The sequence below is a fragment of the Aquarana catesbeiana genome, linkage group LG10 (genome assembly GCF_042186555.1).
Source record: "Aquarana catesbeiana isolate 2022-GZ linkage group LG10, ASM4218655v1, whole genome shotgun sequence".
NCBI lineage: Eukaryota > Metazoa > Chordata > Amphibia > Anura > Ranidae > Aquarana > Aquarana catesbeiana.
The window spans coordinates 91818178-91843008 of record NC_133333.1 but is presented as its reverse complement, the minus strand read 5'-3'; the positions used below and the strand labels follow the sequence as shown (position 1 = coordinate 91843008).

The 24831-nt window shown below is 39.9% G+C and overlaps 1 long non-coding RNA gene across 1 annotated transcript in view; it reads right to left on the bottom strand.

Moving 5' to 3' along the window:
• Positions 1 to 24831, bottom strand: part of LOC141110048 (uncharacterized) — a 99257-nt gene that overhangs the window by 3669 nt on the left and 70757 nt on the right. Inside the window, exon 2 of the long non-coding RNA XR_012236222.1 lies at positions 370 to 463. This is a non-coding gene — a long non-coding RNA (uncharacterized lncRNA). The remainder of the gene's footprint in view (positions 1 to 369; positions 464 to 24831) is intronic.

The window sequence follows — 24831 nt, the reverse complement described above, 5'->3', positions numbered from 1 at the left end:
AAAAGAGATTTATCGTGGGTATGCCCACCATTAGAATACTGCCCTGCATCCACCCACTTCTATGGATGGGCACACATGCACCATTTTTTAGTCGCTTATTTACATATCGTGAGAGCAAATGCTGTTGCTGTCAAGATAAATAAATCAGTGCTGCAGCTGAATGGCGTACCTGAAAAGCAAACAATGGTAACAATAAAACATTAACTCAATAAAACAACAACAATTTGTGCCAAAAAAAGTAAAAAATATATGCCAAAGTATGGGGGCAATCAGCCCCTAATGTTAGGGGCAAATCACCCCTTCACCCCTGCCCCCATGCTTCGGCATATATGCTCATTTTTTTTTTTTTAACTGTGGTTGTGAAATCACCTCTTATAGCGCTGAAGTTGCTGATTTACGTAATGTGAGAGCAAACGCTGTTGCTGTGAAGATAAATAAATCAGCGCTGCAGCTCAATGCGTACCTGAAAAGAAAATAATGGTTAACAATAAAACACAGTAAAGTATAAAACAATTGCAAAGCAAACATGATAAAACATAGTAACAATAAAACATTGCAGTTAAAAAATACAGTAAAACAGAGCAGAACAATAGAGTGAGAACAATAGAGAGGGAACAATAAAACAACTATTTTGGGCAGGCTCTGGTCTGGCTGCACCTGGAGTATGCTATCCAGTTCTGGGCACCAGTCCTCAGGAAGGATGTACTGGAAATGGAGCGAGTACAAAGAAGGGCAACAACGCTAATAAAGGGTCTGGAGGATCTTAGTTATGAGAAAAGGTTGCAAGCACTGAACTTATTCTCTCTGGAGAAGAGACGCTTGAGAGGGGATATGATTTCAATTTACAAATACTGTACTGGTGACCCCACAATAGGGATAAAACTTTTTCGCAGAAGAGAGTTTAATAAGACTCGTGGCCACTCATTACAATTAGAAGAAAAGAGGTTTAACCTTAAACTGCGTAGAGGGTTCTTTACTGTAAGAGCGGCAAGGATGTGGAATTCCCTTCCACAGGCGGTGGTCTCAGCGGAGAGCATTGTTAGCTTCAAGAAACTATTAGATAATCACCTGAATGACCGCAACATACAGGGATATATAATGTAATACTGACACATAATCACACACATAGGTTGGACTTGATGGACTTGTGTCTTTTTTCAACCTCACCTACTATGTAACTATGTAACTATGTAAAAAGGTAACCTCCGGATTTAGTGTATTTTCAATAAAAATAGCAATTTGATGAACATTTGAATACTTATTGTGTGGCCCAAAAAATCTGTAGCATTTTTATTTTCTACAGGTCATGTACTTTCAGAAAATGGAAAGCTGTAAGTGAAAGCTGTAAGTGAAAAATAGTAACCTCCAGCTTTTTGGAGTAAATTGTCTTTTTTTTCTGTTTTGCGCACCATCAGTTTTCATCATATCAGTAGTGCCTTCTTTTTATTCTACTGACCATGTGCTTTCAGAAGTTATATGGTTTGGGGGGGTCTTTTACAAACTCTGAAAGCTGTAAGTGAAAAATTAAAACCTCCAGATTTTTTGAGAAATGTTTGCTTACGTTGATTTTCACCATTTTACAAAAAGGCGCAACTTAAAATTTACAAATATTTGTTATTTATTAACTTAATACAGGTTTAGCTTTTATATTTAGTAGGAATTTTTCAGGAATTTTGTAAAATGTGCCGTGTTTGTATCTGCTAATAATTATTTTATCATTGGGCCTTAAAAATCAGTAGCACCTTCTTTTTCTTCTAATGGTCATGTGCTTTCAGAAAATATATGGCTTGAGGAATCTTTTATAAACTCTGTAAGCGAAAAATGAAAACCTCCAGACTTTTAGAGAAATTTGGATATTTACATTTTTGCGTATGTTTGATTTTCACCATTTTCAAAAGGGCCCTATTTAAAATGTACAAATATTTGTTATTAAATCACTACAGGTTATTCTTTTATATTTAGTAGGAATTTAGCTGGAGTTTTGTAAAATTTGCTGTGTTTAAAATGCTAATAATATATATATATATATTTTTTTTTGCAAAAATGTTGTTTGATAAACATCTACAAAAATACCGCAGGGCCTTTAAAATCAGTAGCACCTTCTTTTTATTGTATTGATCATGTGCTTTCAGAAAATATATGGTTAGGTGGGTCTTTTACAAACTCTGAATGCTTTAAGGGAAAAATAATAAAGCAATGGAAAAATTGCAAAAATGGTCCAGACAGCACGGAGCCTGGCAGCGAAAGGGTTAAATACATCAAGGGGGTGAAAGGGATTCTGGAGGGCAGTTTTTTTCAATAGGAAACCAAAATCAAGAACATGGGGACATGACCACAAACTAACTTGAGGAAAGTTCAAAACTATGTTAGAAAGCTATGTTAGAAAGTATTATTCTACTGAAAGGGTTTTACTGGCTCTTATCCTTGATTGATGGGAGACGTATTTGTATTGATTTGGTCATTTGTTCTTGGTTTAAAATGTGGCCTCTGATGAGCTGGAGTTCTAAGGAAAAAACCCTCCTAATTTTTTTCCCCTCAACTCCCCTCTTGGTTTCTCCATTTATCCGAGAAGGAAATAATGGGAATTATTTAGAATCTCTGGAATTTTTCATCAACATTGCTAGCCTCGGGTAGGCTTTTCTGCCTTATTTTCTGGATTAATGGACTTTTGATATTGATTATTCACTGTTTCTCCCCTTAGATGGACTATTAGTGGGCATCTGTTTATACAGATATATCTCTCTCTATGGTTACACCAATTGATTAATCCCTATGACTCTGGAGCCTTTACAAGCTTTTAAATTTACTTATTGAATATACAGGTAATTAATTGACCTAAGTCTTGTTGTCACTCGATCCTAAGAGCAATAGCAGGCGCGACGCCAGAGCCGATGCACGTGGCCGGCAGCTACAATGTCCGCCGGCCACCAATGATCGCTCCACAGAGAGCCGGAATGGGGATCTATCAATGTAATCCCCGTTCTCACAGGGGAGTAGAGAGAGATCGCCTGTTCCTAGTGAGAGGAACATCGATCTCTCACTACTCCCAGTCAGTCCACTCCCCCCACAGTTGGAAACACCTCCCTAGGGAACACTTAACCCCTTGATCATCCCCTAGTGTTAACCCCTTCCCTGCCAGTGTCATTTATACAGTAATCAGTGGCTATTTTTAGCATTGATTGCTGTATAAGTGTCGCCGGTTTCAAAAAAATGTCAAAAGAGTCTGATTTGTCCGCCGCAATGTCACAGTCCTGCTAAAAATCGCTGATCACCACCATTACTAGTAAAAATATCCCCTATTTTGTAGACACTTACAGACACTATAACTTTTGCACAAAGAAAGCAACATAAACAGCCTGAGCGCTGGACATTTTATATGTTGCTTTCTGGTATGATCTGTTTTCACCAATTACAGTTTGTCTAGCAGCACGGGATATTACTATTATGTTTATTGTAGTTTCTAGTTTCCTGTTTCATCCCTGTATATGCATTAATAATTTTTGAATGGATGGTACAGGCTATACATCTATTTTATATGTTTGTTACATTCTCTGGGTGACCTACCACTGGCGCTAGGTTACTCTTCTCTATAACTTTTGCACAAACCAATCAATATACGCTTATTGCAATTTTTTTTACCAAAAATATGTAGAAGAATACATATTGGCCTAAACTGATGAAGATTTTTAAATTTTTTTTGGATATTTCTTATAGCAAAAAGTTTAAAATATTTGGTAAAATGCCTAAAAAAAGACACACATATAGGCATCGTGCACACAGCTATAGTACAATTGCTGATCGTAAATGCAGGATCTTGGTGGCAGAAAGACTGCATGAAAAAACACAAATATGGTTTAACCCCTTGCCGATCAGCACACGATGATGTACATCGGACCAATGGCACATCTGGGCAAATGGGCATAGAGGTACGTCCCTTTTAAATCGCAGCATTGTGGGCCGGAGCGCGCGCCCGCCGCATTCTCTGTTACAGTGCCCACGGGTCCCGCAAACTCAATGTCTGCCGTGGGCCCACGATTGTGTCACGGAGCGGCAAAACGGGGAGATGTAAACAAGGCATTTCCCTGTTCTGCCTAGCAACACGACAGAGATCTACTGCTCCCTGTCATCGGGAGCAGTGATCTCTGTCATGTTGTTGTGAGCACATCCCCCACAGTTAGAATCACTCTCTAGGACACACTTAACCCCTTGATCGCCCCCTAGTGTTTTAACCCCTTCCCTGCCAGTGTCATTTACACAGTACTCAGTGCATTTTTATAGCACTGATCGCTGTATAAATGACAATGGTCCCAAAATAGTGTCAAAAGTGTCCGATGTGTCTGCCATAATGTTGCAGTCATGATAAAAATCACCATTACTAATAAAAAAATAATAATAATAAAAATGCCATAAATCTATCCCCTATTTTTTTTTATAATCTTTATTTAACCAAACAATTTTACAAAAAGTTTTTTTTTTCTACATATATAAATTCAAATTTTATCTGTAGTATAATACTATCATTTTCTAATTATATTTTTAGATCCTGATTCAGTCATAAATTCCTATAAACTATCCTCTTATTGTATCACCGAATATCTTCACTTGTATATACCACAGGTTTTGAATAAAACACTTCGCCACTCATTAATATTAATCCTAACATCAAAGCATTCCCACCTCACGCACACTACACAAAAAAAAAAAAAAACAACACAAAAAAGAAACCCCTCTCTCCCCCCACCCCCCTAAAATTCCCTCTACTGTATATCGTCAATGAGGCCCTATACTCTCCCCAAGCTTGCCAAGAAGTTATAATCTGTTTTTTTTTTGTTTTTTTTAGTCCAACTTCCAACACCATCCTCTCTTCCAATGAACGCATCTCGCCCAGCTCGCACTCCCATTCTTCTATAGAAGGCTTTATTCTACTTTTCCACTTTCCACTTCCTGGCTATGATTGTGTGAGCTGCTGTTAGAAAATGTTTGAGAATAAGAAGTGTGTGAGCAATTAATTTGCCTCGCACACCAATGGGAGCGTGACAGTTAGAAAATATATTTTAAAAGCCCAAAGCAACAAGCAGTTTTGAAATTGTTGCAATATAATTGGTTCATGAGGTCACATGGTTACAACTGCCAGGGCACGAGCTAATAGTAGTCATTTAAATTTAAAATAATCTCCGCAACAGTTTCAGTCGGCGCTCAGCAGGAAAAGAAGAAGCTTAGAGAGATGACTTCCTGGCCACTTACTATGAAATCTTTACTGTGTCAGCTGCTTGAAAGGGCTGGATCATCTGATGGGATGGGGATGAATGGATGCATCGCTGCCTGGCTATGGCTCCTCCACATACTGCAATCCCACAGGCTTCATCATCGCTGGCTTCATCAGCACTAGGGATGAGTCGAACACCCCCCTGTTCGGTTCGCACCAGAACATGCGAACAGGCAAAAAATTTGTTCGAACACGCGAACACCGTTAAAGTCTATGGGACACGAACATGAATAATCAAAAGTGCTAATTTTAAAGGCTTATATGCAAGTTATTGTCATAAAAAGTGTTTGGGGACCTGGGTCTTGCCCCAGGGGACATGGATCAATGCAAAAAAAAGTTTTAAAAACGGCTGTTTTTTCAGGAGCAGTGATTTTAATAATGCTTAAAGTGAAACAATAAAAGTATAAAATTCCTTTAAATTTCGTACCTGGGGGGTGTCTATAGTATACCTGTAAAGGGGCGCATGTTTCGTTTAGAACAGTCTGACAGCAAAATGACATTTCAAAGGAAAAAAAGTAATTTAAAACTACTTGCGGCTATTAATGAATTGCCGGTCTGACAATACACATAAAAGTTAATTGATAAAAACTGCATGGGAATTCCCCACAGGGGAACCCCGAAACCAAAATGTAAAAAAAAATGATGTGGGGGTCCCTCTAAATTCCATACCAGGCCCTTCAGGTCTGGTATGGATATTAAGGGGAACCCCGGCCAAAAATTTTTTTAAAAATGGCGTGGGGTCCCCCTCAAAATCTATACCAGACCCTTCAGGTCTGGTATGGATTTTAAGGGGTGCCCCGTGCAAAAATTTTTTTAAAAAATGGCGTGGGGTCTCCCCAAAAATCCATACCAGACCCTTATCCAAGCACGCAACCTGGCAGGCCGCAGGAAAAGAGGGGGGACGAGAGAGCGCCCCCCCTCTGAACCATACCAGGCCACATGCCCTCAACATTGACAGTTTTTAACAATTCCTTTATTTAAATGCTTCTTCTTTCTTCTACCTTCTTTCTGCTATCTTCTATCTTCTATCGTTCTTCGGTTTCTTCCTCCATCTTCTTCTTCTTCTGGTTCTTCTGGTTCTTCCTCCGGTGTTCTCATCCAGCATCTTCCTCCATGGTGCCGGGGTCTTCTTCCCTTCGTCTTCTGGGCCGCTCCGCATCCAGCATGATGGGATGGGAGGCTCCCGCTGTGTGACGCTTCTCCTCTTCTGACGGTTCTTATTTAATGGAGGGCGGGCCACCCGGTGACCCCGCCCCCTCTGATGCACGGGGACTTCCCTGTTGCATTCCCCGTGACGTCAGAGGGGGGCAGACAGGGAAGTCACTGTGCGTCAGAGGGAGCGGGGTCACCGGGTAGCCCCGCCCTCCGTTATATAAGAACCGTCAGAAGAGGAGAAGCGCCACACAGCGGGTGCCTCCCATCCCATCATGATGGATGCGGAGCGGCCCAGAAGATGAAGGGAAGAAGATGCCAGCACCGCGGAGGAAGATGTCGGATGAGAACACCAGAGGAAGAATCAGAAGAACCAGAAGAAGAAGGAGATGGAGGAAGAAACCGAAGAAAGAAGATAGAAGAAAGAAGAAGCATTTAAATAAAGGAATTGTCAAAAACTGTCTCTTGTCATTTTTAACATTTTTGACACTTTTTTTTTGTGAAATGGTAGGGGTACTTTTGTACCCCCTTACCATTTCACACAGGGGGGAGGACCGGGATCTGGGGGTCCCCTTGTTAAAGGGGGGCTTCAAGATTCTGATAAGCCCCCCACCCGCAGACCCCCACAACCACTGGACAAGGGTTGTGGGGATGAGGCCCTTGTCCCCATCAACATGGGAACAAGGTGTTTTGAGGGGCTACCCCAAAGCACCCTCCCAATGTTGAGGGCATGTGGCCTGGTACGGTTCAGGAGGGGGGGCCGCTCTCTCACCCCCCTCTTTTCCTGTGGCCTGCCAGGTTGCGTGCTCGGATAAGGGTCTGGTATGGATTTTTGGGGAGACCCCACGCCATTTTTTTAAAAAATGTTGGCGTGGGGTTTCCCTTAAAATCCATACCAGACCTGAAGGGCCTGGTATGGAATTTAGGGGGACCCCCACATAATTTTTTTTAAATTTTGGTTCGGGGTTACCCTGTGGGGAATTCCCATGCCTTTTTTATCAATGAACTTTTATGTGTATTGTCAGACCGGCAATTCATTAATAGCCGCGAGTAGTTTTAAATTACTTTTTCTCCTTTGAAATGTCATTTTGCTGTCAGACTGTTCTAAACACGGGAAACATGCGCCCCTTTACAGGCATACTATAGACACCCTCCAGGTATGAAAATTTAAAGGGATATTACACTTTTATTGTTTCACTTTAAGCATTATTAAAATCACTGCTCCTGAAAAAACGGCCGTTTTTAAAACTTTTTTTTGCATTGATCCATGTCCCCTGGGGCAGGACCCAGGTCCCCAAACACTTTTTATGACAATAACTTGCATATAAGCCTTTAAAATTAGCACTTTTGATTTCTCCCATAGACTTTTAAAGGGTGTTCCGTGGCTTTCGAATTTGCCCCAAACACCCCAAATTGTTCACTGTTCAGCGAACTGGCGAACATCCGATGTTCGAGTCGAACATGAGTTCGACTCAAACTCGAAGCTCATCCCTAATCAGCACTTACAGTGCCTTCTCTGATGGCTACACATCTCCTCTGTGCCCCGAAGGATTTCTCCAGCCCTGCTGTGTTATCTTCCTGTTCCGAGCTTCCTCCTGTGGCTCCGCCTGCTGCCTTCTCTGACGTCTTCCCTGTTCCTTCACTGAGCCAATAGCAGGCTGGCAAATCTTATGTCGGTGCGGTCCTAGCTCCTGCTCCTTCTCACAGTAAAAGAGACCTCATTGCTTTGACTCTCCATCACTTCCCAGGCAACATTCATCTGGTAAGCGCTGTTCTCAGGCTGCCCAAAGGAAGAAAACATTATCTGTGCTGCATAATAGTACTGTCTCCCCTCATTTGGAGACTTTTTCTTTAGATGAGTCTGTTCCTGCTTTACCTGATGTGTCACATAATACTGGGAAAAATTACACTGTCATTGATCATAGTGGTCATTCACTGACACTTGCTACTAATTGTTCTGCTGATGTTGATAATGTATCTATTAGTATTCCAGTGTTCCAGTTCTAATGTACCTGCTGTAAATAAACTGCTGACTGCCTCCTCTAATAGGACAGGTGAGTGTGATGATATACAGCTACTTTTGCAATTAGTGCGTTCATTGTCTTCATTGCAAAATCCTGTCAGTGCGCCACCTACCCCTGTTCACACAGTTGATGCTAATGTTGTTGGTGTTTGGTTGGGTACTTTTACTGTTGACCAACCTGCAGTGTCTCAGGTATCTTCGTACCCGCATACTGTGCCAATAACTACTCCTGCAATTTCTCTATCAGTCCCTGAGAGTTGTTTTAACGAGGCCCTGTCGTGCGAACTTTCGCCTTTAGTTTTCCATTTGAGTAATTCTGTTAAAGAAAGAATTTTGAAGGGAGAATATATCGATATTTTATCCCTTTTGCTTTCTTTTAAAGATAATCGTATGGAAAAGGGAGATTTTGATAAGAATGACGATGACAAGCGTAAAACAGTGCCTCGTAGCTTTAACAATTGGTTACAGGCATTTTGTATCTTTGCAAGTGTCATGGGAGAAAAACATCCTGAACGCTGTTGTGGATTGTTCCAGCATGTGAAAATTATTTTAGAGGCTTATAAGAACTTTAATGGTCTTGCATGGTTCTTTTATGACAAATCATTTCATCAGAAACTTGCGGTTCACAAGACATTAAAATGGGGGATGAAAGATGTGGGGCTGTGGCTGAATTTGCTACTCCCTCAAAAACAATTCACCAAACCTTCTGCTCCTCCTACTGATTCATTTCGGCGTGGTGTTTGTTTTGGCTTCAATGAGGGTCAATGTAAATGGCCCAATTCCTGCAAATATAAGAACGAATGTGCTTATTGTGCTGGCAATCATGCAGCATTGCGTTGTTTTAAAAGGTTAATTTCTAACAATTAATCTCAGAATACTGATGTTTTTCGAAAAAGCAATAACGCCAGTGAACATAACAAACATGTTACTGTGGCTACGCATTTGGCCAAATCGACAAATGGTGGCCCTGTTGTTTAGCGGTTTTTCAGATGGTTTACCTTTGCCATCTTTTTCGGGTTCGGGGTGTTTGCTTCATGCTAATCTACCATCTGTTCGAAAGCATGCTGATGTAGTAGCTGATAAAATTTTGAAAGAGGTTCAGGATGGACGTGTAGCTGGCCCTTTTGCTTCGCCTCCTTTTTCCAATTTTAGATTTCGCCATTGGGCATTATACCTAAAAAGGATCACAATTCTTTCCGTCTCATCCACCATTTATCCTATCTAGACAGAATGTCGCTTAATGATAGCATAGATCATTCTCTCTGTACAGTATCTTATACATCTTTTGACAATGCTTTAGATAAGATCAGCAAAATTGGTAAGGGTGCGTTGTTTATCAAAGGCAGATATAAAATCTGCATTCAGGTTACTGCCTATCCATCCCAAAGCTTTTAATTCTTTGGGTTTCTATTTAGATGGTGGATTTTATTATGACAAATGCCTCCCTATGGGTTGCTCACTTTCATGTCGCTATTTTGAGACATTCTCAACTTTTTTGGAATGAGTGGTATCCTTTCAAACTGGGTCATCTAATTTGATTCACTATTTGGATGATTTCTTGCTTATGGGACCCCCAGATTCTTTGTACTGCTTCTACTTATTGGGAGAATTTCAAGTAGTGTGTAGAAATGTTGACGTCCCTTTAGCCCCTGAAAAAACAGTGTATCCAACCACTTGCCTTGAATTTTTGGGCATTTCTATAGATAACGTTGACATGGTTTTTCGGTTGCCTGTAGAAAAAGTTAAAAAAATGTTGGATCTAGTTTCTTTTGTTCTTTCTAAACCGAAAGTTACCTTAAAAACCTTACAGTCGCTGTTGGGATTGTTGGCTTTCGCCTCCAGAGTTATCCTTATGGGTAGGGTCTTCTCTAAGCGTTTGTATAGGTCTGTTTCGGGTGTTTCCTCTCGTTTTTACTTTATACGTATTACTGCAGATTTGAAAGAAGATTTAATAATTTGGCAAAAATTTTTATTACATTTTAATGGTTGTACATTATGGCAAGCACTTTTTTGCTCTATGTCTACTCTCGATTTATGGACTGATGCTTCTGGGGCTATTGGTTATGGTCTTTTTTGGCAAGGGCGTTGGTCGGCTGATCATTGGCCTCAATCTTGGCATGAACAGGGTTTGACTAAAATTATTGTTCTTTTGGAACTATTTCCTATATTAGTTGCCCTGGAATTGTGGGGTCCTTATTTTAGAAATCGTAGGATTTTATTCCATTCAGATAACAAAGGAGTGGTTTATGCAATTAATTGCCTCTCATCCAAGTCTTTACCTGTTCTTACTATATTGAGGCAAATAGTATTGAAATGTTTACAATTGAATATTTGGCTAAAGGCTCAATTTGTTCCAGGAGTAGATGACATTATTGCTGACCTATTGTCCCATTTTCACTTGCAGCGATTTCGGCTTCTGGTTCCGGAAGCAGATGAATAAGGTTGCCGGTGTCCGCCACATTTATGGAACCTGCTTTAACTGCTGTGGCTTCTTCTATTCAAAATTCCATTGCACCTTCCACGTGGGCAAGTTATCAAGCTGCGTGGTTCTCTTGGTGCTCATATTTGAGCAATATAGGTTATGGTCCTTCTCAATTCTCTGAACCGCTTGTTCTGTCTTTTTTGGATTCTTTATTGGCACGTTGCTATTCGTATACCCATGTAACAAAAATTTTGGCCGGCATTTCCTTTTCTCTTAAATTGAGGGGTTTTCATTCTTGTACAGAATTCTTTTCAGTGAAACAAGCACTGAAGGGATATCGTAAACGCACTATGGTTTCGGACTCAAGGTTGCCAATTACTGCAGACATTCTATTTAGTTTATGTGAGTCTACTAGTTCTGTTTGCTTCTCTTCATATGAATCGCTACTGTTCAGAGTATCTTTTAGTCTCTGTTTTTTTGGTGCATTTCGCATCTCCGGATTGCTTCCTCTTAAAAATGGAGATCCCTCTGGCATTTTATTTTCTGATTTGAAACTGAGTAATGGCTTATTGCAGATTTTCTTAAAAAAGAGTAAAACTGACCAATTGGGTCGTGGGCGTTGGATTACACTTTGGTATCTTAGCAACTCTCCAATTTGTCCAGTTTTCTTGGTACACCAATCTTTACGGTATAGGCCGTCTAGTGAAAGCCACCTGTTGATTCATGCACCTGGCTTAACTCTCACCCATTTTCAATTCCAATCAGTACTAAAAAAATGCTTGCAATTTCTCAATTTACATCACTTAAATATTACATCCCATTCATTCTGTATTGGGGCTGCTACAGAAGCTTCTAATCTGGGTTTATCTGAGAGTTGTATTAAAGGTATAGGGGGTTGTCAGTCTTCTTGCTATCGTTCATATGTTAGACCTCACTTTTGTTTTTCATTTACAGATTCACTATGCCATGTTTGGATTGTAGGTCACTCATATATCCATTGGGCTCATCAACGTGCTTCTGAGAGAGTCTACAGTTCTAATTTGGGACTTTGGACTGATCAATTTAGACTTTGGTGGTTTGGTAAAGGAGTATGTCTTGGTTTGAATTGCGCAAAGCATTGTCATACTTGTACTTACACTGTCCTCCCCCTATCCTCATTTTTCATTTATCCGGCAATGATATAGGTCACCGCAAAATGCTGGATATTATATATCAGATTAAATTTGATTTGTTCCATATTCATTAAATTTTGCCCAATACCATCCTATTTTTTTTCTGAAATAATTACTAGATTGCAGTGGTTGTTAGTTCCTGAGTTTAAACAATTTGATAAAATCAGGAAACGTATCAACCGAGCGATTTCGAAGTTTATGCCTTCAATTAATGGCTTGTCTTTTCGCCATGTTGACCTAGAAGGGGGTTTGAGAGGTTTTTACAGAGAAGATAATGTGCATTTGTCTGCAATTGCACTGGATATTTTTTTTGGAGTCTTGTATTGAATTGGCCGCGGTTCGGGTGGGGTGCCAGGCTCGTTTAGTTTGAGCCTGGCTTGTGGGACAGTTGTTTTTGGTTAAAATGGTTATAACTTGAGCTGTAATGGCTGAGTTATCATATATGGTTTTTAAGATGTGTATACATTATATAATAAATTTTGGTTTGGTGTGAAAATATTTGGTGAAAATGTCATGAATGTAATGTAATGTATGTTATGATATTGGTTTCAAGATCAAATAATTTATTGCCAATAATAAAGGGCCGTGGCCAATTTCAATCCGTTAAAAGTATGTCTAGTGTTTTTCATAAGTATATTATTAAAGGGTATTATATGGATTATTTAAATACGGTCTATGATCCCATAAGAGGTGTACGAGCAATTAATTTGCCTCGCACACCAATGGGAGCGTGACAGTTAGAAAATATATTTTAAAACCCCATAGCAACAAGCCATTTTGAAATTGTTGCAATATAATTGGTTCATGAGGTCACATGGTTACAACTGCCAGGGCACGAGCTAATAGTAGTCATTTAAATTTAAAATAATCTGCGCAACAGTTTCAGTCGGCGCTCAGCAGGAGAAGAAGAAGCTCCCCACCCTCCCTCCCTTGTCACGGTCCTTGTTATGTGGCATCCGTCCCTTTCTGATACATGAGAGGGGACAGTTTTTTTTGGTTTAAAATGGTTATAACTCGAGCTGTAATGGCTGCGTTATTATATATGGTTTTTAAGATGTGTATACATTATATAATACATTTTGGTTTGGTGTGAAAATATTTGGTGAAAATGACATGAATGTAATGTATGTTATGATATTGGTTTAACCACCTCAATACAGGGCACTTTCACCCCCTTCCTGCCCAAGCCATTTTTCAGTTTTCAGCGCTGTCACTGTTGAATGACAATTGAGCGGTCATGTTACACTGCACCCAAATGAAATTGTTTCCCCACAAATAGAGCTTTCTTTTGGTGGTATTTGATCACCTCTGTGGTTTTTATTTATTGCGCTATAAACAAAAGAAGAGGGACAATTTTGAAAAAACACAATATTTTTTACTTTTTGCTATAATAAATATCCAATTTTTTTTTTTTTTTTTTAACAAATTTTTTCCTCAGTTTAGGCCGATATGTATTCTTCTACATATTTTTGGTAAAAAAAATCGCGATAAGCGTATATTGATCGGTTTGCCCAAAAGTTATAGCGTCTACAAAATAGGGGATAGATTTATAGCATTTTTATTTATTTATTTTTTACTAGTAATGGTGGTGATCTGCGATTTTTATTGTGACTGCGATATTGCAGCGGACATATCGGACACTTTTGACACATTTTTGGTACCATTCACATTTATACAGCGATCCGTGCTATAAAAATGCATTGATTACTGTGTGAATGTGACTGTCAGGGAAGGGGTTAACACTAGGGGGCGATCGAGGGGTTAATGTATGACCTAGGGAGGTGATTCTAACTGTGGGGGGAGGGGACTGACTGGGGGAGGTGACCGATCGGTGTCCCTATGTACAAGGGACACACCATCAGTCTCCTCTCCTCTCTGACAGGACGTGGATCTGTGTTTACATGCACAGATCCACGGTCCTGCTCTGTTACCCGGCAATTGCGGGTGCCCGGCGGACATCGTGGCCACCGGGCACGTGCAGCGGGTCCTGAGCGATGCAGCGGGCACGCGCGCGCCCCCTAGTGGCCCGGGAGGGCGATCACGTCATATGACGTCCGCCCAGAACAAGAGATGCCTTGTCCCGCTGTCATATGATGGTGGGCGGTGGCTTAGTGGTTAAAGATCAAATAATTTATTGCCAATAATAAAGAGACGCGGCCAATTTCAATCCATTAAAAGTATGTCTAGTGTTTTTCATAAATATATTATTAAAGGGTATTATATGGATTATTTAAATACTGTCTAAGATCCCATACCCTTTTTTATGCTTTTCACCGAACCTGGGATTATTGAAAGTACTGCTATAAATATATCAGGCTGTAAATTCATTCCTGTCACTGCCATATATACTCTAAAAAAAATTTTTCCAGAAAGTCTGGACCCCCCGGCAATAGTACCAAATGTGCGACAATGTACCCTTTGCCCCCCGCCATCTCCAACAAATGCCCTCATTATCCGACTTTATCTTATGCATGTCCACAGAACATCTATACCATCTTGCTAATATCTTAAAATTTCTCTATTGTTGTCTATAGGAGATTGATAGCTTATGTATTAGCTTAATTGCCTTTTCCCATTTTGCTTTGGGGATAGTTATCCCCAAGACTTCCTCCCATTTTTTTAATATATGTTGCCTCATGTTCCTTATTATTTGAAATTAAATATCTATAAATCTTGGATAGCGTATGCATTGGTTTTTGCTCCTGAAGGAGCAATTTTTACAGTTCTGTAAGTGGTCTGTCCAATACCGCCTCTTTTGCCAAGGAGAGGATGTACTTCTGAAGCTGTCGATACTGCATCCAATTTGTTTTATATTCCATACCTAAAGCCTCTATCAGGAGAAGTCTATTCCCTTCCATTGTCTCTACTATCCTAGTATCCTCCTTTCTCTGCCATTTAAAGTAAGTCCTAACTTCCATTGCTGGTGGGAATTCTGGATTAATAAATAGAGGGGTCATTGGACCTCAATAAGTGGACCCTAGTCCCCGTTTCAGTATTCCATCCCATACTTTCAATGTTGAAGCAACCAGGAGGGGCAAATCACCTTCAGACAATCGTCTTTCCTTTACTATCCATGGTAATGATTTCAGTTTTATGGCTGCGACCTCTTCCTCCAGTTATACCCATTGCTAACTATCTGCATTATGAAACCAGTCCACAATCCTAGTTATAAATACTGATTTAAGATAAGTTGATAAGTCTGGGAGGGCCAATCCTCCATCTTGTTTTAATTTAGTTAATACTTCTCTGCTAATTCTAGCAGCTTTACCTGCCCAAATGAAGCTCCCAATGGCCTTGTGTAATTGGATCAGAATATTTGTTGAGGGAAATATTGGGATAGTCTGAAATATGTAAAGTATCTTGGGCAATATGTCCATTTTTATAATACTTATATTACCCATCCAAGAGAATATTCACTTATCATATTGTTGGAGTGTTTTTATAACAGAAGGTAATTAAATTCCTGGATCCCTCCCAAATCCCTAGGGATGTATGTTCCAAGGTATTTAAGTGCATCTGCTTGCCATTTAAAAGAAATTTTTTTTTTTAGTAATTCCACAGTATTACTTGATAATGTAATACTAAGAGCTTCTGATTTTAAAACACCATCCCACCCTATCAAACACCTTCTCGGCATCTATTGCCAGGAGGCGGGATGGAATGGTGTGTCTCCGGGCATATTCCACTAGTGACAAAGTCTTCAGGGTGTTATCTCTTGCCTCTAGTCCTTTTATAAATCCCACTTGATCTAAATGTATATATGTAGGTATTATCGGACTAATTCTATTAGCAATGATTTTTGAGTATATTTTGAGATCGATATTTGTCACCGAGAAAGGTCGATAGTTGCCACATAAAGTAGGAATCTTCTCGGGCTTAGGTATCAATGAGATAAAGGCCTGCATACCCTGTGTGACAAAGGGCTGTGAGGCAGACACTGAATTAAATGTCCGCTTCATAATAGGGACTAATAAGTCCTTAAAAATGTTATAAAATCACGGGGTAAAGCCATCTGGCCCTGTTGCCGATAGAGTTGGCAAAGCTGTATCTTTTATAAATTGATGAATTCTCTGCTGGAATTTTTCCAGATCATTCTCTGCTAACTGATTTGGGATATTATATGATCTAGTGTAAAAGGTATGGAATGCTTTCAGGATCCCCTTTGGGTCATAAGCTTTTGCCTGTTTCCCCTTTGGGTCATAAGCTTTGGCCTGTTTCCGTTTTATTTTTAAGCATTTGCTTATGTTGTGTTTCCAATTTCGATGTTTCCTTAAGGAGCTCAGCTATTCTATTCCTTTTTGCTTTTTTTAATCTAGATCGTGTTTTATAAATGGACCCCGCACTACACATTTCAGAGCTTCCCACTAAATAGATAAGTAGGTAGTATCCCTTATATGATCTTTTGTGAAATTCAAAATTGCTTCCTTGATCTCTACTACACAAGCCTCATCAAATAATAGGTTATCATTTAACTTCCTAAAACCTCTGCTACCATTCCCATTAGATACTGCTATCACCAAAAATATAGGCATGTGATCCGACGAAATCGCACTGCCTATATCAGGGGAAGAGGTCGCCGTCGTTGCCAGCTGATTAGTCAGAAAATAATCAAGTCTGTGATAGGTGTCATGGACTTTTGAGTGGAACGTATATTCCTGCTCTAGTGGGTGAAAAGCCCTCCATAGATCAACGAACTGATGCTTCTCCATCATGTCTTTAAATTTCTTTTTATCCCTACTCTTCTGAGACCTTGGAGGTGTAGTGGTGTCCATATCCTGGTCAAAGCCAAATTAAGATCTCCACCTATTATTGTTACCCCTTCTGCTCTCTCCATAAGATCTGTTAGCAGGGGTGTTCCTACTTTGATTTGTTCATAATTAGGTAGGTATACATTAATAAGAGTGTATTTTTTACCATATATGACAAGTTTTACTAATAATGCTCTTCCGTCTCTATTCCTCCAACTTTCCACTACCTGATGAGGTATTGACTGGTGTATTGCTATGGAGACTCCCCTAGATTTTGAATATGAAAAGGAATCATGGTACCAAGTTGTATAGAATCTGTTCTGTATATTAGGTGTATGGTCTGCCCGAAAATGTGTCTCCTAAAACAGGGCAATGCCAACCTTTTGTTTATGGAGAGAGTATAGGATCTGTGATCTTTTTATTGCAGAATTTAAACCTCTAACTTTGTAAGTGCAAAATTTTATCGTCCCCATGAGGGAAAAAACAAAAACAAAACAAAAAAAATGTTCTCACTCGACAGTCAAACTCACCACGCAACCCGATTCTCTCACTGCCTACTCGATTCCCTAGAATCAATCTTAATTAGTAAGTTCCCTAATTTGGGGGATAAAGGGGTTTACCCTAGACATTGATATTGTGCTGCTTCTGGGATTTATCCCCTATTTTGTAGACGCTATTACTTTTGTGCATACCAATCAATATACGCTAATTGCAAATTTTCTTTACCAAAAATGTGTACAAGATTACATATCTGCCTAAACTGAGGAATAAATTAGTTTTTTTTTAAATATATTTTTTGGGGATATTTATTATAGCAAAAAGTAAAATATATTGCTTTTTTTTCAAAATTGTCGCTTTTTCTTTGTTTATAGTGCAAAAAATAAAAAACGCAGAGGTGATCAAATACCACCAAAAGAAAGCTCTATTTGTGAGGAAAAAGGGACATAAATTTTGTTTGGGTGCAATGTCGCACGACCGCGCAATTGTCAGTTAAAGCAACGCAGTGCCATATTGCAAAAAGTGCCCTAGTCAGGAAGGGGGTAAATCCTTCCGGGGTTGAAGTGGTTAAACATGTACATGCATGTTTAAGGGTAAAAGTCTTACCTTTTTTTTTGCCAGCTAAGATCTAAATTCTGCATACATGCATAAACACACACACGCATACATTTACATGCATTTTTGTAAAAAACTGGCCCCAGACGCAGATTTTTTGAATTCTGAATTTACAGGTCTGAAAGCAGCACAGTTTTACTCATCTTTATGCACTGAGTGGGCCCATAGTGAACTGCATTAAAAAAAAAAAAACTCTACTGATGAAAAAGTGATTTTATTTACAGCTGTGTGCATGAACCCATAATGGCACAGAGTACATTAAATGATAAAATGCATGCTATTCTGAGGAAGTATGGAAATATGTTTCAGACTACTGTACCATACAAGCAGTGGTGAATTTCAGTTTTGTGCTGCCGTAGGCAAAAATTTGTTCCACCCCTTCCTGTTTAAGATCCACTCCTTCATCTGTAAACTCCACTCCTTCCTCTTTAGGTTCCACCTCTTCCTATTAGCGCTCCCCCTCTTCAGAGGAGGGGGGGAGAGAGGGGGGGAGAGAGAGGGGAGAGAGAGGGGGTGAGAGAGAGGGGTGAAAAAGAGGGGAGTGAGAGAGAGGGAAGTGAGAGGGAGAGGGGGTGAGAGAGAGAGGGGGGGTGAGAAAAAGAGAGGGAGGGGGGGAAAGTGATGGGTGAAGAGAGGGATGTGAGAGAAGGGGATGGGAGAAGGGGAGTGAGATAAGAGAGAGGGGGTGAGAGAGAAGGGGGTGAGATACGGGTGAGGGAGAATGAGAGGGGGAAGAGAGGTGGGATAAGAGAAAGAGAGAGGGAGTAGAAGAGGTGGGGGGAGAGAAAGAAGGGGGTTGAGAGAGAGAGAGAGAGGGGCTCCTCTATCCCCCCATACTACACCAGAAGGGTTCTGCACCCCCCCCCTCAAAAAGAAAACTACAACAGGATCTCACCTTCCCGCAGCCCACCAGCTCCTTCATACATTGTAAAGAAAAGAGTATGAAATGGGAAGTAAGGGTATATTTGCAGAAGTGGAATTACTAATGAAACACTTGTGTCAAAAGCCCCAAGTGACAGTTAGCACCTTCTGAATGACAACCTAAACAATCTGCAGCCTCTGTCAGAAAATCTGTGAGATTCAATAAGTTCAATAAGTGCATCCCAGCTTAACACTTGTCTTATATGGTTTGTAGAGCACTGCAACCTGAGCCAATGTCATCCAAAGAAATGTAAAAGCTACCTGTTCATGAGTGGAAAATGTAGATTAATGGTGCAAGTGAACAGATGATATCTTTCAACCAGCTCCAAGCTTGGGAGCTTGCAGAATAACCTCAAGGCAAACATGCAGTAGAAAGTGAATGAGTTTTTAAAGCCAAATATGACCCTGAAAGTAAATTCCATAGATACAGCACAGGATGGTTATGAAGAGATTCTCACAAAAGTATGGTAAATACTATGATGCCACTTTTGCTCTAGTTGCAAAACAAAGTACTTTTAGAACCTTGTCGACTACAGTGACCCAACAGAATATGTTTATGAAACATTATGACATCAGAACAGCTTTTCTCAATCGTGACATTGAACAGGAGTTGTACCTGACACAACCAGAAGGATATATATAAGAGCTGGCAAAGAATATCTTGCTTATAAGTTACATAGATTATTGTACATATATAAACAATCATCAAGTGCTTGAAAAGTGAATAAGTATTGTTAGATGAAGGGATGAACTAAAGCCGATCCATGTCTATACTCTAAACATACATATGGGAAGTGGATGTACAGTATCTGGCACTCTATTTTGATGGTTCGATTATTGTTACAAATGGATGAGGAAATTGCAGAAATGAGCACAGTGCTCAATAAGCACTTTGAAAATAATGATTCAGGATATGTCTCCTATAAGCTATGTATTCAAATACAGCATGAGAAATATTGAAGTTTTCCATCAAATCAAAGTTTGAAAACTGATGCAGTCCTTAAACAGTTTGGCGTAGCAGAATGCACAGGTGTATGCACACAAATGGATTCAAATACAGAATAGGAAAAATGATATATAAATATATACGCTGCGCTTTCAAATATACTCTTCACATTATATATATGTGATAACCAAAGTGCAAATATGCGTGTGAATCACACACCGTGATACATCCAGTAACTAGTGATTGTAAAAAGTGACAATAGTGCAACAAATAGTTATAAATACTTAAAAATGAACATATAAATGAAAATAAATAATCACACTAGTAAAAAGTGCTATAACGTGCATCCATATGGTGATTGGTTGTATCAAAATTATTGTTCATAAAATCATATAGTGTTTATAAAATCATATAGTGTTCATAAAAATATATAGTGGACTCAATCCACTAAAACATATAGATGAATAAAAAGTGCTTCTATGTGCATATGTGTCATCCAATTATTTGGGCGGCACAGTGGTGTAGTGGTAGCACTCTTGCCTAGCAGTAAGAAGGGTCACTGGTTTGAATCCCAACCACAACACTACCTGCTTGGAGTTTGCATGTTCTCCCTGTGTCTGCGTGGGTTTCCTCTGGGCACTCTGGTTTCCTCCCGCACTCCAAAGACATGCTGGTAGGTTAATTGGATCCTGTCTAAATTGTCCCTAGTATGTATGAATGTGAGTTAGGGACCTTAGATTTTAAGCTCCTTGAGGGCAGGGACTGATGTGAATGTACAATATTTTGTAAAGCACTGCGTAAATTGACAGTGCTATATAAGTACCTGAAATAAATAAAATAAAATAAATTTCAATTCAAAAGTGCTTCTAAAGTCCATGCGATTTGGAAACTGCTGTGTAGATAATCCAAAGCAAGCCACAGTGATCACACTCAGGTGCTCCCCCCTAGGTATTAAACGCTCACCTCTAAGCGTGTGACTTTGCACATAAGCTTAGTCAATACACGCCTGTGAACCACCTCTGGGGCTCTGCAGGTTTAACCAGACTCCTGGACCCCTTAGCACTATACCTGAGTGAAAAAGGACTGGATGGTGTAATAACGTTTTAACAGTTTATTAATCACATAAAACCCCACTATGGGGTACTCACTTAGTATAGGCACGTTAGTGCGCCACTCTGCATCAGGCAAACAGCAAACAGCATGTAAAGATACCGGATCGATATTGGGATGGTGTGGGGTTCTTTCCTGACAGGTCACCTGCTGAACGTCTGTCCTGTCCCCTCCCCAGGAAAAATGTTAGTTTCACGTAAAATTAAAGTTCTAAAATTTATGTGTAGCACAAATGGCCCTCTCCAAACAGGACATTGCACTAAACCTGCAGGTAAATAGGAGAACCAGAACCTTCGCTAAGTGGAAAAAGTGGTTTGATAATAAAGTTTGCACTGCCTCTACCCAGGACAGGGCCTCTGTGAACAGGGGGAATTCCCTTCCTGGGAGATTAATCAGTAAAATAAAAAATGTAATTGGGAGTAGAAGAGCTACTGCAACCAGCATATAACATTAACCATAAATATTATATATAGATGCACAATAAAAAAAAAATATAAAAAGAGATTAACCACTTCCTGACCAGCCGCCGCAGTTATACTGCGGCAGGTTGGCTCCCGTGGGCGAGCCATTGTAGCTATACGTCAGCTCGCTTTCAGACCACTCTTGGGTGCTCGAGCGCCGCCAGAGCCGATGCGCGTGCCCAGCGGTCACGATGACCGATGAGCACCCGCGATCACTCCACACAGAGACAGAACGGAAATCTGTCAATGTAAACTGACAGATCTCCATGCTGTCAGAGGAGAGGAGACTGATCTGTTGTTCATACTAAGTATGAACAAAGATCGAAAGAGTAAGATAATACGGCGCTCTCTGGATACAACAATAATAAGACAGTGGGGGGGCAATCAGGTATCTATTGGGGATGGTTGGGCCATATAAAAATACAAACTATGGCCATAAAACAGTATAACAGTGGTTTAAGGACAGTGTTAACCACGGTATTGTAAACAGTAACAAAACACTATTGTTAAAATCAATATTAAAACCAATATAAAGAACGATATTGTAGGAAACTGTCCACAGGGGGCTGCCAGTTCAGAGTGAGAATGCAGAAGAACTCTGGAATAGATGAGATACAAAAAGAACAGCACTCTCTAAGTGCAGTATATAAGCTGGTTCAATCAGTGAAATGGTTTGAAAACACTCACAAAAGTGAGGGAACAATGGGCATGAAATATCATCCGCTCCCGACGGCTGGGTGAGAGTGGGGGAGGTCCGGTATGGATGTGGCAGTGGCTGTGTCTCCTGGATCCGATCCATGCCCATTGTTCCTTCACTTTTGTGAGTGTTTTTAAACCATTTCACTGATTAAACCAGCTTATATACTGCACTTAGAGGGCGCTGTTCTTTTTGTTTCTCATTAACAAAGATCGGTCTCCTCACCCAGGCAGTCCCCCCCCCCCCACAGTTACAAACACTCCCAAGGACTCACAGTTAACCCCTTGATAGCCCCCCACTGTTAACCCCTTCCCTGCCAGTGTCATTTATACAGTAATCAGTGCATTTTTATAGAACTGATCGCTGTATAAATGACAATGGTTCCAAAAAAGTGTCAAAAGTGTCCCATCTGTCCCCCACAATGTTGCAGTCCCAATAAAAGTCGCAGATCGCCGCCATTACTAGTAAAAAAAAATAATAATAAAAATGCCATAAATATAGCCCCTATTTTGTAGACGCTATAACTTTTGCGCAAACCAATTAATATACCCTTTTTGCAAATTTTTTTTTTTAACAAAAATATGTAGATATACATATTGGCCTAAACTGAGGAAGAAATGTGTTTTTTTTTTGGGGGGGGGGGGGGGGGGGTATTTATTATAGCAAACTGTAAAAAATATTTTTTTTTCAAAATTGTTGCTCTTTTTTTGTTTATAGCACAAAAAAATAAAAAATCGCAGAGGTGATCAATTACCACCATAAGAAAGCTCTATTTGTGGGGAAAAAGTCACACGCCCGCGCAATTGTCAGTTAAAACGACGCAGTGCCGAATTGCAAAAAATGGCCTGGTCATTAAGGGGGCAAATCTTCCGAGGCTGTGGTTAATAACAGTACAAACTTCCAATGTGCAAATAAGTATTATCAGCAAAAGGAGCAACTAGAGTCCTGGTGCACATATACCCAGATATATATATACTGTATGTATTACTAGAGATACCTCCAGATGAATGTTGCAACAAGATCCAGTTGCAGGGGCCCTTGAGGATGATCATGATGTGGCGCTTGACTTGGTGTCGGAGACTTGAAAACAAGTCTGTGGTGATGAGGACACCATTTAGACATTATTCAACAAGCCTGAAATGCAGCTTTTCACCAACAGAAACCATTGTGTGGCAAAATATCTACTCTGCACTTACTCTCTAGTAGCATCTAATCTGTCATGCAACCGGACTTCTAACTACAAAAAGTGGTTGTCAAATGCCTAATCTGGCTTTAGCCTGTTTATTGAGCCCTGAGCTGAAACTAGCTAAAGAATCCCAGACCAGAAGGGGCAAGGTTAACTAAAATAACAGGAACTGTATATGAACTAAATTGTAAGTTTACCTACTAATATACTGGAAGGTGAACACTACACACATACAGTAATGGAGACCTAGCTATCTGGCACTGTGCTTTGGAGATAATAACAATAGGAGATACTTTGTCTGCCAGATAGATTCAAAAATGCACTCAAGAAGCTATGGGCAGCTGCAGTTAAACTTTTTAAACATAGGAATATTTGAATACTGGTCTCTGCTTCTGGTCTGGGTGAAATACAGCAACAGATGTTTTGTGTGTAAGGTTATGTGACTCAGTTCCTCTCTCTCCTTCTTGTAACTTCCTCCTTCTGGGGTTTTTAACCCAGCCCCACAGAGACAAGAAATGATGTACATAAATAGCTCACAGCACAGCCACAAATACAGACAGTAGAAGGCAGTAGATCCCTACAGAGGTCATCTTTAAAAAGTCTGACAGAGCAAAATACAAAGGTGTATGCACAATGAAACCAGCTTACCAAAATTTGGAAAAATATCTTCTCCCTAAAAATGGACTGTACAGACAAGCAGTGGAGGCACTTTTATACACTGCAACAATTACATATCCAGATAGAGATGCTGACATGGCACTGACCTGATGTGTATGTAAACCTCGGAAAAGGGACTGGGATGCTATTAAAAGAGTTGTTCATTACCTAAAACAGACTGAAGAAATGAACCTGAAATTATTTGTAAAGGGTGTCCAAGAACTCAAAGGATGCATGAACTCAGATTGAGCAGGTTATCCTAATCTTCACAAATATACAAGTGGTTATTTGTTCCAATTAGTCAATAGCCTGATATCTTGGTCCAGCAAAAAGCAAATAACAATGGCATTATCTACTACAGAAGCTGATTACATATTCGGAGCTTATGCTTGTCAAGAAGCCTTTTGATTGCAGCAGCTACTTGAAGAACTTAGAGGGCCATTGTTCCAGCAAAGAGTTTTATATAAGGACAATCAAGGATGCATAAAGCTTGCAAAGAGTGAAAAGATCAATGCAAGAACCAAGTACATTGATATCAAGTTCCATTACCTCGGAGACGTAGTAGAAAAAAATTGTGATTCTGCTTATTACATCTCTTTAAACTTTGGCAAAACCATTACTAAAGCCAATATTTGAAGAACTCAGAAAGAAGATGGGACTTACAGTAGGTGCAACAACCATTCTCATATACTGTATTATTTTGTGTTTTGTTGTTCTGCTGCTAGGCGGTAGTATTCTTGCATGGTCTTTAATGGTCTTTCTTGTGGAATTATGTGATTATGATGTTTTTTCCTGTCTCTATGTTTCTTCCTGTTGATTTCCAAAATCACCATATTGACTGGTAAGAGTCATATCTGCAACATCTTTTAAACAGGTGTCTTCCACGGTTTTAGCAGCATAGAGATAAAAAAAATGTCCTCATTATTACTGTGGCACCAATGTTTCTATGAGCACACA